This window comes from Pristiophorus japonicus, chromosome 1 (assembly GCF_044704955.1).
Source record: "Pristiophorus japonicus isolate sPriJap1 chromosome 1, sPriJap1.hap1, whole genome shotgun sequence".
NCBI lineage: Eukaryota > Metazoa > Chordata > Chondrichthyes > Pristiophoridae > Pristiophorus > Pristiophorus japonicus.
This window is the reverse complement of record NC_091977.1, coordinates 10,409,673-10,422,290: the sequence shown is the minus strand read 5'-3', so window position 1 is coordinate 10,422,290 and position 12,618 is coordinate 10,409,673. Positions and strand designations below refer to the sequence as shown.

The window sequence follows — 12,618 nt, the reverse complement described above, 5'->3', positions numbered from 1 at the left end:
CACTTCAGTGGACATTTAGCCAGAATGTGCAGGAAGCCCGCAGCGAGGCTAATTTACGAGGCAGATGAACCACAAGACAGGTCTGCGAGGCAGGTTGATGCTTGGGACAAAGCAATGGGCGCTGAAGTTCAGCGGGTTCATGTGGCAAACATCCACAGCTCATATACAAAAACGCCACCTATGATGATGAAAGTCCTATTAAACGGCATCCCGGTATGCATGGAGCTGGGCACAGGGGCCAGCCAGTCACTTATGAGTGTCCAACAATTCGAGAAACTATGGCCACTCAGAGCTAGCAGACCCAAACTAGAACGCATTGACACGCAATTACGGACGTACACCAAAGAGATCATCCCAGTGCTAGGCAGTGCAATGTTGGTGGTCACACCTAATGGATCAGAGAACCGACTGCCACTCTGGATTGTCCCGGGAAATGGTTCCGCGCTTTTGGGGAGGAGCTGGCTAGCCGAGATGAACTGGAAATGGAGGGATGTGCATGCCATTTCATCTGTGGAGCGAAGTTCATGCTCACAGATCCTACAGAAATGTGAGTCACTATTTCAACCTGGTGTCGGGACTTTCAAAGGTACCAAAGTAATGATACGCTTGACCCCGGACGCCAGACCAGTGCACCACAAAGCCAGAGCTGTGCCGTATGTGATGCGGGAGAAAATTGAGAGTGAGTTGGATAGGTTGCTAAGAGAGGGCATAAGTTCGCCCGTTTAATTCAGCGACTGGGCAAGCCCCATCGTCCCTGTCCTAAAAACGGATGGCTCGGTCAGGATCTGTGGCGACTACAAGGTCACCATCAACCGAGTGTCACTACAAGACCAATACCCGCTTCTGAGAGCGGAGGATCTTTTTGCCACGCTGGCAGGCAGCAAGCTGTTCACCAAGTTGGACCTCACTTCAGCCTACATGACCCAGGAACTGGCTGAAGAATCCAAGCTACTGACCACCATCACCACGCACAAGGGGTTGTTTGTCTACAACAGGTGTCCGTTTGGCATTCGATCAGCGGCCGTTATCTTTCAAAGGAACATGGAAAGCCTGCTCAAATCCATCCCTGGAACAATCGTATTTCAGGACGATATCCTTATCACGGGTCGAGACACCGAGGAATACCTCCACAACCTGGAGGAGGTGCAACGCCGACTGGACTGGGTAGGCCTGCGACTAAAGAAGTCCAAGTGTGTGTTTTTGCCCCAAAGGTCGAGTTTTTGTGCAGGAGGGTTGCCGCAGATGGGATCCGGCCTACCGAATCCAAAACGAAGGCGATTCGTCGTGCGTCCAGGCCCGGCAACACATCGGAGTTGCGTTCATTTCTGGGACTCTTGAACTATTTCGGGAACTTTCTGCCAAACTTAGCACATTGTTGGAGCCGCTACACGTGCTCCTGCGTAAGGGTTGCGATTGGTTTTGGGGGGGGACTGTCAGGAACGGGCTTTCAATCGGGCACGGAACCTGCTTCGTTCTAATAAGCTGTTGACCCTGTACAACCCCTGTAAGAAATTGGTTTTGACATGTGATGCATCATCCTATGGGGTTGGGTGCGTGTTGCAGCAGAGTAATGACGAGGGCCAACTACAACCTGTAGCTTATGCCTCCAGGTCGCTCTCCCAAGCAGAACGGGGATTATGGGATGGTTGAAAAGGAAGCACTCGCATGTGTCTACGGGGTGAAAAAGATGCACCAGTACCTTTTTGGCAGAAGGTTCGAGTTAGAAATAGACCACAAGCCGTTAACGTCCCTGTTGTCAGACAGCAAAGCTGTCAATGCCAATGCGTCAGTTCGCATACAGCAATGGGCTCTCACACTGGCTACGTATGACTACACCATACGGCACCGGCCAGGCACCAAACATTGCGCTGACGCACTCAGCAGGCTTCCACTGGCCACCACCGAGGGGGCAAAGGAGCAAAGCACTGAGATGGTCATGGCCATTGATGCCTTTGACAGTGCAGGCTCCCCCATCACAGCCCGCCAGATCAAAATCTGGACCAACAGAGATCCCCTCCTATCCTTGATTAAGAAATGTGTCTTGACTGGGGGTTGGGCGCCCGCACATGGAGCATGCCCTGAGGAGGTCAGACCCTTTCACAGACGAATGGATGAGCTCTCCATCCAAGCCGACTGCCTACTATGGGGCAGCCGGGTAGTCATGCCCCAGAAAGGAAGGGAAGCATTCATCAGGGAACTCCACAGCGAGCACCCAGGCATCGTGCTAATGAAGGCCATTGCCCGATCACATATATGGTGGCCGGGAATTGATTCAGACCTGGAACACTGTGTTCGCAAGTGCACAACCTGTGCCCAGCTGGGCAATGCCCCCAGGGAGGCCCCACTCAGCCCGTGGCCCTGACCCACCAGGCCATGGTCACGTATTCACGTAGACTACGCGGGCCCGTTCATGGGAAAAATGTTCCTCATTGTTGTTGATGCGTACTCGAAATGGGTCGAGTGCATCATATTGAATTCGTGCACGACATCCACCACAGTGGAGAGTCTGCGTGCGGTCTTTGCGACCCACGGCTTGCTGGACATCCTGGTTAGCGACAACGGCTCGTTTTTCACTAGCTATGAATTCCGGGAGTTCACGTCGGGTAATGGCATCAAACATGTCAGGACGGCACCGATCAAGCCGGCTTCCAATGGCCAGGCGGAACGTGCAGCCCAAATCATAAAACACGGCATGCTCCGGATTCAAGGACCCTCCCTTCAATGCCGCCTATCGCGCCTCCTGCTGGCCTATAGGTCCCGACCGCATTCGCTCACTGGGGTCCCGCCCGCGAAACTACTCATGAAACGTACATTTAAAACTCGGCTGTCCCTCATTTATCCAGTCCGGTCAGACATGGTTGAGGGCAAGCGCCAGTCCCAAAATGAGTGCCATGACCGAAACTCAAAGGGGAGATGTATAGAAATCGATGACCCTGTATTTGTTCTGAATCACGCTTTGGGGCCCAAGTGGCTTGAGGGTACTGTAATTGGCAAAGAGGGGAATAGGGTCACAGTGGGCAGACTTAACAATGGACAGATAAGCCGCAAGCATCTGGACCAAGTAAAAAAAAGGTTGAGCATGGACACCGAGGAACCTGAGGAAGATCATGAGATGTTGCCCACACCACCGCCAGTGAACGAGCAACAAGAACTTTCAGCAGCATGCACAGTCCCTGCGGCCAGCCTGGACAGGCCGGAATCACCACAGGTGACAGAGACGCATACCAAGGCTCAACAACCAGAGCCCCAACTGCGGCGCTCCACAAGAGAGCGTCGACCGCCCGAAACTTAATCTTTGACCCCATAAGACATTGTGGGGGGAGGTGATGTCATGTATGTAACCTTCATGCAACTGTAACCGTCATGTAACAACACTGCATTCTGGAAACACCTCAGAAATTCACACCTTGACCACAGGGGGTGAACTTGTGGGAGACACTCCTCACAGGTCACCCAGGTATATAAAAGGAGGTCCCACGCAGGGTCATCACTTCTTGGTCCTGTGAATAAAGGTTCAGGTCACAGAGTGACCTTGTCTGCAGAATGTGCCTTGTGTGAATTTATAGTAGTGTGTCAGGACATTACATGACCAGTAGAATGATATCCTCCTGCAGCCCATGACTTTCCTCTTCATTATCAACCACACAGCCAATTTTAGTGTCATCTGCAAACTTCTTAATCATACTCTCTATAGTCAGGGTGCGCAGACATCTCGAGTGGTTGTGGGGCTGGAGGAGATTACAGTGATAGGGAGGGGCGAGGCCATGGAGGGATTTGTAAACTAGGATGAGAATTTTGAAATCGAAACGTTGCTTAACCGGGAGCCAATGTAGGTCAGCGAGCACAGGGGTGATGGGTGAGCAGGACTTGGTGCGAGTTAGGACATGGAAGGAGTGCGTTACTGAGGGAGTGCCACATTTTGGATGAGACGTTAAACCGAGGTCCCGTTTGCTATCTCAGGTGGATGTGTGAGATTTCCTGTCACAATCAAAGAAGGGCAGGGTATTCCCCCAGTGTCATCAGAATTAGGAGCAGGAGTACGGCCATTCGGCCCCTTGAGCCTGCTCCGCCATTCAATAAGATCCTGGCTGATCTGATATTATTAATCCAGGCCTCCAGATTACGTTTCCAGTAACAGAACCACGATGCTCTCCTATCACCAAAATTGCAACACCCAAACAGGGACTTGAACCCTGGACCCTCAGATTAAAAGTCTGATGCTCTACCGACTGAGCTATCCGGGCCCTGGATTGCCCTGCCCACAATTCCTCCCTCGACCATATGAACGGGTCTGAGTGCTGAGGGTCAGAGGTTACTGCCTGCAAAGTGGTTGCTGCTTCTCCCAGTGTCAGTGCACAGTGAGGCTGGTTTCCTTTCTCGGAGCTGTGAGGGGTTTTTTAGATATAAACGCCTGCCTCTTGCCTGCCTCCCTAACCCAGCTTCTCTCTGACCATTTCCCAGCCAGGCTCCATCAAAGTTGTGGTTTGCCAACCGATGTTCCCTCTGACGTTGTTGCGGGAGGGGCCCCACGCACGGTCCATTCCACGTTGTGTTTAGAAGCCGGTGAGCGGCCTGCGCGGGAGCTCCAGACACGCAGTGTTCCCAACTCCCGTTGGACGCTTTCGTGGAGTGTTCATCACCTGACCTCTAACCTCCAACTGCCCTGCTCCCCCTTCCCCACACTTCCGCACCCCGCCATTGGCTGGCCAACATCTCCGCCCTTGCAACGCTCCGACTTCCTCCCCGCCACCCCTCACCAAGGGCTGGAAATTCGGTTGAGGGTTTTTAGAGTCTGTAATTTTGGGCAGGGGATAAATTTAGCGTCGGGACAATGTGGTGGCCGTTGCACACCAGCTACCCATGGGCTTGACAGAGCTCAGTCTTGGTCCAGTGCCAAGGATTATCCAAGATAACTGGAGACCAGCTCTGCTGCACAGACCTAGCGTGCACACATATCGCAGTGAGGGCTGGCTGTGCTGCCCCTGGGCCCTCACCTCTTCTGGGCCCCAAACACACACGCCTCCCCTGGGCCCCGATCACATCCCTCTACGTACTCTTGCCGCTCCTTTGCCCCTCCTGCTGTGACTGCCTGTTGTGTATGCAATAACTCTATAGACTGAATATTGTAAACTCCGAACAGGTACAAACCTGGCTCTACTTTATTAGGGCCCAAAGTGTTCACATTACAAGATGGCTGGCCTTTTATACCTCGGCCACACACACATGCGTACAGCCCAATGACCTCTGACAGTGGCACCACCTGTGGCTAGTAAACCAACCATACATACATGACAATATCCCCCTTTAAGATATTAGTAATTGTCTTTTTACAAATTGAGACGGTCCGGGGCTTCCCGCTCCAGAGTTGAACGTCTCAGTTCAACTCCAGCCTTGGGCGAGTGTTCTGAGTCGGTTATGACTGGGAGCTGGGTAGCCGATCTGATGGGAGTGGCAATGACCACGTCAGGGATTGAAAGTCCAGATTCATTGATGACAGCGGAGTCCTCTGATAACTGAGGGTAGGTTGGTTGGTCACTGATTGTGTCTTCCTCAGACTGTTCCAGTTCATCCGTGAGCCGCAGCTTTTTCTGATCGACATGTTTCCTGCATGTCTGCCCATTCTTGAGCTTATCAATAAACACTCTGTTACCTTCCTTTGCCGTAACAGTACTGGCGATCCACTTGTCACCTTGGCCATAATTCAGTACATACACAGGATCATTGATCGAAATGTCGCGTGACACAGTAGCACAATCATGCTACCCTTGCTAACTTTGATGTCTGTATTCAACACGATTATTCAAGTCAGGGTGGACAAGAGAGAGCCTGGTCTTGAGACCTCTCTTCATCAACAGTTCAGCAGGGGACACGCCGGTAAGCGTATGGGATCTTGTCCTGTAACTAAGCAATAGCGTGACAAGCGAGTTTGCAGTGAATTTTGAGTTACACGTTTCAATACTCTGCTTGATGGTTTGGACCGCTCGCTCTGCTTGTCCATTGGATGCGGGTTTGAATGGTGCTGACCTCACATGTTTGATACCATTGAGTTTCAGCAACTCTTGAAACTCCATACTGGTGAAGCAAGATCCGTTGTCGCTTACAATGATATCAGGCAGACCATGCGTAGCAAACATGACACGAAGGCTCTCAATGTGTGGATGTGCTGGATGACATGATTCTACACTCTATCCACTTGGAATAGGCATCCAGCACAACTAAGAACATCTTTCCCAGGAAACCTAACAAAGTCGATGTGGATCCTGGATCATGGTTTAGATGGCCACGACCACAGACTCAGCGGCAATTCAGCTGGTGCTTTACTAAGCTGTATGCAAGTGTTGCACTGATGCACACATGAGTCAATTCCAGGCCACCATACATGAGACCTGGCAATGGCTTTCATCATGACAATGCCGGGATGCGTGCTATGTAGATCATGCACAAAGTTCTCTCTGCCTTTCTTGAGCATAACAACACAATTAACCCACTGTATACAATCGGTTTGAATGGATAATTCGGCTTTGCGACGGATGTAAGGTTTAGTTTCCTCACACATTTGCTTGGGTATGGCAGACCAATCACCACTTAGGATACAACATTTCACAACCAATAATATCGGGTCCTGGCTGGTCCAGGTCTTAAATTGTTGAGCCGTGACAGGGGTTCCTTCACTTTCAAAAGCATCCATAACTAACAGTAGGTCTGCCGGTTGTGGCATTTCCACGTCCGGTGTGGGCAACGGCAGACGGCTCATTGCATCGGCACAATTCTCAGTGCCAGGTCTATGGGGAATGACATAATCATAGGCAGATAATGTCAGCGCCCACCTCTGGATGCAGGACAATGCATTGGTTTTAATACCTTTGTTTTCTGAAAACAATAAAATGAGCGGCTTGTGATCTGTTTCCAGTTCAAACCGAAGACCAAACAGGTACTGATGCATCTTTTTAACCCCATACACACAGGCTAGTGCTCCTTTCTCTACCATGCTGTAGGCTCTTTCCGCCTTGGACAAACTTTTTGAAGCATGTGCAACAGGTTGTAATTTGCCCGACTCATTAGCTGTTGGAGTATGCAACCAACTCCATATGACGAAGCATCACAGGCCAATACTAAACGTTTACATGGGTCATAATGTACCAGCAGTTTCTTAGAGCAAAGCAGATTAGTAGCTTTCTCAAAAGCTCTATCTTGAGATGCACCCCAAACCCAGTTGTCGCCTTTTCTTTGCAGCATGTGCAGTGGCTCTAATAAGGTGCTCAATCTAGGTATAAACTTACCGAAGTAGTTGAGTAGACCAAGGAACGAACGCAGCTCCGTCACATTCTGAGGCTTGGGTGCATTTTTCTTGGGCTTGGTTTTCGTGTCCGTAGGCCTGATACCGTCAGCAGTAATTTTACTACCCAGGAATTCGACTTCGGTGCCATGAAGACGCACATCGAACGTTTCAGTCTGAGTCCCACTTTGTCCAGGCGATGTCGAACCTCTTCCAGGTTGTTCAGATGTTCGCGGAGTCACAACTTGTGACAAGTATGTCATCTTGGAACACGACAGTTCTGGGGACGGACTTCAGTAGACTCTCTATGTTCCTCTGAAATTTGGCTGCAGCCGAGCGAATTCCAAAAGGGCACCTGTTGTAGATAAACAGTCCTTTATGAGGGTTGATGCGCGTAAGTTTCTTTGACGTGTCAACCAGCTCCTGTGTCACGTAGGCCGACGTCAGATCCAGTTTTGTGAACGACTTCCACCCGGAGAGCACTGCAAACAGGTCATCATCTTTCGGTAACGGGTATTGATCTTGTTTCAAAACTCGGTTGATCGTAACCTTGTAGTTTCCACAAATCCTGACAGTGCCATCACTTTTCAACATGGGAACAATGGGGCTGGCCCATTCGTTAAATTCGACCAGTGATATGAACCCTTCACGCTGAAGTCTGTCCGGTTCGATTTTGACCTTCTCCCTCATCATGTAAGGAACTGCCCGAGCTTTATGATGGCCGGGTCTTGCATCTGAGTCCACGTGGATCTGCACCTTGGCTCCCGTGAAATTGCCGATGCCTGGTTCAAACAGCGAGGGGAACTTGCTCAGCACTTGAGCACATGGAGTATCATCCTCTGACAACAACGCTTTGATCTCGTTCCAGTTCCATTTGATTTTTTTTAACCAGTTCCTGCCGAACAGCGTTGGACCATGGCCTGGAACAATCCATAACGGTAAATCGTGAACTGCTCCATCATACGACACCTTGGTTATTGCACTGCCAATCACTGTTATGAGTTCTTTAGTGTAAGTACACAACTTGGCATTGACTGGACTCAGTTTAGGCCTCACAGCCTTAGTATCCCACAGCCTGTTGAATGTCCTCTGGCTCATTATTGATTGACTTGCACCAGTGAAATTACACGGTCCAGCTAGACGTCTTAGATCAGCAACGAATTCCGATACATCCTGGCCCTCAGAACGAACGTGCGTATAGAATCGATATCTTGAGATGTTGATGCCTTCATCTGGTTTGAGATGGTCACGTTCCAGAGTACACAATGTTTCACAGTCTTTGTCCGTTGGACTTAAGGGCGAGAGGAGATTCTTTATGATTCCATAGATCTTCCGATCGTAAATGGTGAGGAGGACCTCCCAGCACCAAACTGCGTCTGCCTCTTCTCCATTTTATTGGCCACAAAGTACTTGTTCAACCGGGCGACAAGATTTGCCCAATCCTCTCCCTCCACAATTCCAATTGTGCTCACTTTTGCATGCAAAGGTTCTTGTTATCTTGTCGCCAAATGTTGTGCATGCAATAAATCAACCGTACATACTCAGAACAGGTACAATCCTGGCTCTACTTTATTAGGGCCCAAAGTGATCACATTGCAAGATAGCTGGCCTTTTATACCTGGGCCGCACACACAGTCCAATGACCTCCGACAGTGGCACCACCTGGTGGCTAGGAAACTCAAGCATACATCCATGAGACTGCCCGCAATCAGCGACCTGGCTTCCCAGCCGTCACCCTCCTACAGCAGCATGCACTGCTCCCTGCAGTGGTCTGCCGATGAGTAAAAAAACCACAATGGTACGGCATCACCAAAATTGTAACACCTGAATAGGGACTTGAACCCTGGACCCTCAGATTAAAAGTCTGATGCTCTACCGACTAAGCTATCCGGGCCCTGGATTGCCCTGGCCACAATTCCTCCCTCAACCATATGAACAGGTCTGAGTGCTGAGGGTCAGAGGTTACTGCCTGCAAAGTGGTTGCTGCTTCTCCCAGTGTCAGTGCACAGTGAGGCTCGTTTCCTTTCTCGGAGCTGTGAGGGGGTGTTTTATATATAAACGCCCGCCTCTTGCCTGCCTCCCTAACCCAGCTTCTCTCTGACCATCTCCCGACCAGGCTCCATCAAAGTTGTGGTTTACCAACCGATGTTCCCTCTGAGGTTGTTGCGGGAGGGGCCCCATGCGTGGTCCATTCCACGTTGTGTTTAGAAGCCGGTGAGCGGCCTGCGCGGGAGCTCCAGACAGGCAGTGTTCCCAACTCTCATTGGATGCAATCCTGGAGTGTTCTTCACCTGACCTCTGACCTGCAACCGCCCCGTGCCCCTCCCCCCCCCACACTCTCCCGCACTGTCGCCATTGGCCGCCTGACACCTCCCTCCTTGCAACGCTCAGACTCCTTCGCCCCCCACAACCCACCACCCCCAAACTGAGAGCTGGAAATTGGGTTCAGGGTTTTAGAGGCGGTAATGTCGGGAGGGCGATAAATTTAGCGCCGGGAAACGGTTTGCGTTGGCAACCAACAGATTCAGCCACCGGGCCCTGACGGTGGAGCGGAGCGCCAGGGGAGATGCTCCTCACTTATCTTAGGGCGCTAGGCCGGGGGAGCAGCTGAATATCCCCAGCTAAAGAGCCGGCTCCGGAGAACCCAAACAGAGGCCTCCCTGCAACAAAAAACACAAAACACATTCCCGATAAAAGACTGACCCCAAATAAAGGTCAATCGCAAAACAATGGACAATAAAACCAATCACACTTGCCTCATGCAATCATTCCTTCCCTCACCGCCGCCGGGACAGCTCTGCACACCAGCTGTGAGGGGGATGCTAAGAGGCTGCAGGGTGACTTGGACAGGTTAGGTGAGTGGGCAAATGCATGACAGATGCAGTATATGTAGATAAATGTGAGGTTATCCACTTTGGGGGCAAAAACGCGATGACAGAATATTATCTGAATGGTGGCAGATGAGGAAAAGGGGAGGTGCAACGAGACCTGGGTGCCATGGTTCATCAGTCATTGAAAGTTGGCATGCAGGTACAGCAGGCGGTGAAGAAGGCAAATGGTATGTTGGCCTTCATAGCTCGGAGATTTGAGTACAGGAGCAGCGAGGTCTTACTGCAGTTGTACAGGGCCTTGGTGAGGTCTCACATGGAATATTGTGTTCAGTTTTGGTCTCCTAATCTGAGGAAGGACGTTCTTGCTATAGAGGGAGTGCAGCGAAGGTTCACCTGACTGATTCCCGGGATGGCTGGCCTGACATATGAGGAGGGACTGGATCAACTGGGCCTTTATACATTGGAGTTTAGGATGAGAGGGGATCTCATAGAAACATATAAGATTCTGACGGGACGGGATAGGTTAGATGTGGGTGGAATGTTTCTGATGTTGGGGAAGTACAGAACCAGGGGACACAGTCTTACGATAAGGGGTAAGCCATTTAGGACTGAGATGAGGAGAAACTTCTTCACTGAGAGAGTTGTTAACCTGTGGAATTCCCTGCCGCAGAGAGTTGTTGATGCCAGTTCACTGGAAATATTCAAGAGGGAGTTAGATATGGCCCTTACGGTTAAAGAGATCAGGGAGTATGGAGAGAAAGCAGGAAAGGGGTACTGAGGTGAATGATTAGCCATGATCATTCACCTCAGCCATGGTGGTGCAGGCTCGAAGGGCCGAATGGCTACTCCTGCACCTATGTTCTATGTTTCTATGTTTCTCTGGTGTGGTCACTACAACTGCAGCAACTTGTATTTATATAGCGCCTTTAGCGAAGTGATACATCCCAATGAGCTTCACAGGAGTATTATGAGTTAATAAAATTGAAACCAAGCCGCATAAGTAGAAATTAGCGCAGGTGACCAAAAGCTTGGTCAAAGAGGTAGGTTTTAAGGTGCGTGGAGAGAGTCGGGAGGGCATCGCTGAGGCGTGGCTTGTGCAGCTACAGGGAGAAGGCAAAAAAGTAGAAAGAAATCGAAAGGTGACGTCACAGCTAAGGGGGTAAGTGATTGGCTGGTGATTGGTGAGCAGCTTTTCTTTTTCTTTCTTTATCAGTAAGTAACATTTAGCATTGTTGTTGCCAACATAAGTGTATCTAAGGGTTAAGTCATGGCAGGAGAGCTCAGACACGTGTTATGCTCCTCTTGTACTATGTGGGAAGTCAGGGACGCTTCCGGTGTGCGGGAAGTGTATCCACCTCCAGCTCCTGACGGACCGCATTGCGGCACTGGAGCTGCGGGTGGACTCACTCTGGAGCATCCACGATGCTGAGAATGACATGAACAGCACGCTTAGCGAGTTGGTCACACCGCAGGTAAAGGGTACTCAGCCAGATAGTAAATGGGTGACCAGCAGGAAGAGCAGTGTAAGGAAGGTAGTGCAGGGGTCCACTGCGGTCATCCCCCGCAAAACAGATACACCGCTTTGGGTACTGTTGAGGGGGATGACTCATCAGGGGAGGGCAGCAGCAGCCAAGTTCATGGCACCGTGGGTGGCTCTGCTGCACAGGAGGGCAGGAAAAAGAATGGGAGAGCTATAGTGATAGGGGAATAGATAGGCGTTTCTGCGGCTGCAACCGAGATACCAGGATGGTACGTTGCCTCCCTGGTGCAAGGATCAAGGATGTCTTGGAGCGGGTGTTGGACATTCTGAAAAGAGAGGGTGAACAGCCAGTTATCGTGGTACACATAGGTACCAACGTTATAGGTAAAAAACAGGATGAGGCCCTACGAGACGAATTTAGGGAGCTAGGAGCTAAATTAAAAAGTAGGACCTCGAAAGAGGTAATCTCAGGATTGCTACCAGTGCCACGTGCTAGTCAGAGTAGGAATCGCAGGATAGCTCAGATGAATACGTGGCTTGAGGAGTGGTGCAGCAGGGAGGGATTCAAATTCCTGTGGCATTGGAACCGGTTCTGGGGGAGGTGGGACCAGTATAAACCGGACAGTCTACACCTGGGCAGGACTGGAACCAATGTCCGAGGGAGTGTTTGCTAGTGCTGTTGCGGAGGAGTTAAACTAATATGGCGGGGGATGGGAACCTATGCAGGGAGGCAGAGGGAAATAAAAGGGAGACAGAGGCAAAAGATAGAAAGGAGAATAGTAAAAGTGGAGGGCAGAGAATCCCAAGGCAAAAAACAAAAAGGGCCACATTACAGCAAAATTCTAAATGGGCAAGGTGTGTTAAAGGGACAAGCCTGAAGGCTCTGTGCCTCAATGCGAGGATTATTCGGAATAAGGTGGATGAATTAACTGCGCAGATAGCAGTTAATGGATACGATATAATTGGCATCACAGAGACATGGCTCCAGGGTGACCAAGGCTGGGAACCAATATGCAGGGTTATTCAACATT

The 12,618-nt window shown here is 50.5% G+C and overlaps 2 non-coding genes across 2 annotated transcripts; both read right to left on the bottom strand.

The window, feature by feature from the left end:
• Positions 1-4,171: 4,171 nt before the first annotated feature.
• trnak-uuu (transfer RNA lysine (anticodon UUU)) lies at positions 4,172-4,244 on the bottom strand. The gene has a single exon. It is a non-coding gene; the product is annotated as a tRNA-Lys (tRNA).
• Positions 4,245-9,097: 4,853 nt separating this feature from the next.
• trnak-uuu (transfer RNA lysine (anticodon UUU)) lies at positions 9,098-9,170 on the bottom strand. Its single transcript has one exon. It is a non-coding gene; the product is annotated as a tRNA-Lys (tRNA).
• Positions 9,171-12,618: the final 3,448 nt, after the last annotated feature.